At 39.5% G+C, this 1837-nt stretch overlaps 1 pseudogene; it reads left to right on the forward strand.

Annotated features, from left to right (window-relative positions):
• The first annotated feature begins 861 nt into the window (after positions 1-861).
• On the forward strand, positions 862-1321 carry LOC102480240 (cofilin-2 pseudogene; annotated as a pseudogene).
• Positions 1322-1837: the final 516 nt, after the last annotated feature.

The following is a 1837-nucleotide window of genomic DNA, read 5'->3' on the forward strand; positions in this document are numbered from 1 at the left end:
TCAAGTAGAAGTGTGATTGGACAAAAGGGTGTTAAACTGGAAAAAACTCAGCAAGTCTTGTTCAGATTCTTTTCAGGAGAGGAGGGAATGGGTCAGAGAGTGACTTTCCTAGGTTTTATGGCTTGTCTTGGGGAAGATAAGTTTTAATTGCTATGTCTTACTTTGAGGGAAGAAAAAAGAAATGGGGGTATACCAGAGAGACCTTCCTACTTCTGTGACCCTACCAGTCTCCTTTAGTTCAAAATGCTTAGCATGACAAGGTGCCTTTGGGGTATCATGTTTTTAATTCCAATACTGTAATTAAAGAACACATCATTAATCACACACCTAATTATCACTCCATTTCCCAAATAGTAGGAAGAGGAAAAGAACTTCAAAATTACAGTTACCTAGAAATATTGTCAGAAGTAATCATCATAATAAAATTCAAGGTTTTCAAGCCAGATCATTCTGGGTATAAACAGGGATCAGGATAGTATAATAGGTCAAGAATTCAGACTCACTCACACACTAAAAACAATTTAAAAATCGAAGCAGGACCAACCTCTTTAGCACAATGGTTAGGCACTTCACAGAGAAAGCCAGATTCCACATGGCCAACCAGGGTTCAAGTCCCGGCCATGTTGGCTTGAAAAACATAACTGGCATACACACATACACATATGTGCCCAGGATCTTGATGATCCTAGCCAAGCCCCACTGCCTGTCTCTGGCTGCTGCTCCCCACATGCCCTGCACTCCCTGCTGCCCACCTGCCCCTCTTTCTCCTCCTTCCAGTGCCTCAGAGCGCGAGCTCTGCGCGTAAAGCCACAGTTGTGGGCACTATTGGCTTCTGGAGTTACAGTAAATGATGAAGTCATCAAAGTTTTTAATGATATGAAGGTAAGGAAATCTTCTAAACAAGAGATCATGAAAAGAAAAAAAAAGTTCTCTTCTGTTTAAGCAATGGCAAAGACAAATAATTGTAGAGGAAGCAAAGCAGATCTTGGTGAGTGACATTTGTGATACTGTAGAGGACCCCTACACATCTTCTGTGAAGTTGCTACCTCTGAATGATTGCTGATATGGTTTGTATGATGCCACATACAAAACAAGAGAGTTAAAGAAAGAAGACCTAGTATTTATATTCTGTTCTCCTCAAAGTGCACCTTTAAAAAGCAAAATGATTTATGCTAGCTCTAAAGATGCCATTAAAATGAAATTTACAGGTATTAAACACGAATGGCAAGTAAATGGCTTGGATGATATTAAGGACCGTTCGACACTTGGAAAGAAATTGGGAGGCAATGTAGTAGTTTCACTTGAAGGAAAACCAGTATAAAATGACAATGAAATGCCATCTTGATCTTAAGGAGCTTCTGTTTCTTCAGCTCAGTCCATTGGAATAGTATTAGTAGTTTTTTTTTTTTTTTCCCCTTTCCCTTTCCACCAACAGAGTGAATGAAGGACATGTCATTCATTTAGGTAGCCTATCAGTTATTCTCATTAGGCTGTTTAACACTATTACTTTTATGTAGAACCCCATATTTTAGCCAAACCAACAGATTATATGCCTCCCTTGCAGCAAATGTTACAACGAATGTAATTGTCACTGTGAATAGCTTAGGATATTACAAAGGGTATGCTAATTGAGTGCCTTGGAAAGTATTATCCACTGGTCAGATGATAAACTTTTTTCAGTATTATTGTTTCACTTGATTGCAGTTCTGTGAGGCTCAAGCACTCACACACCTCACCTGCTTTGACAAGCCTATTATTGTGACATGGCAGTGTGGATATAACACTATGCATTTTTTTTTTGGGGGGGGGGGAGGGTTTTTGCATATGGGGGAATGCC

The sequence above is a fragment of the Tupaia chinensis genome, unplaced genomic scaffold (genome assembly GCF_000334495.1).
Source record: "Tupaia chinensis unplaced genomic scaffold, TupChi_1.0 Scaffold000248_1, whole genome shotgun sequence".
NCBI classification, from domain to species: domain Eukaryota; kingdom Metazoa; phylum Chordata; class Mammalia; order Scandentia; family Tupaiidae; genus Tupaia; species Tupaia belangeri.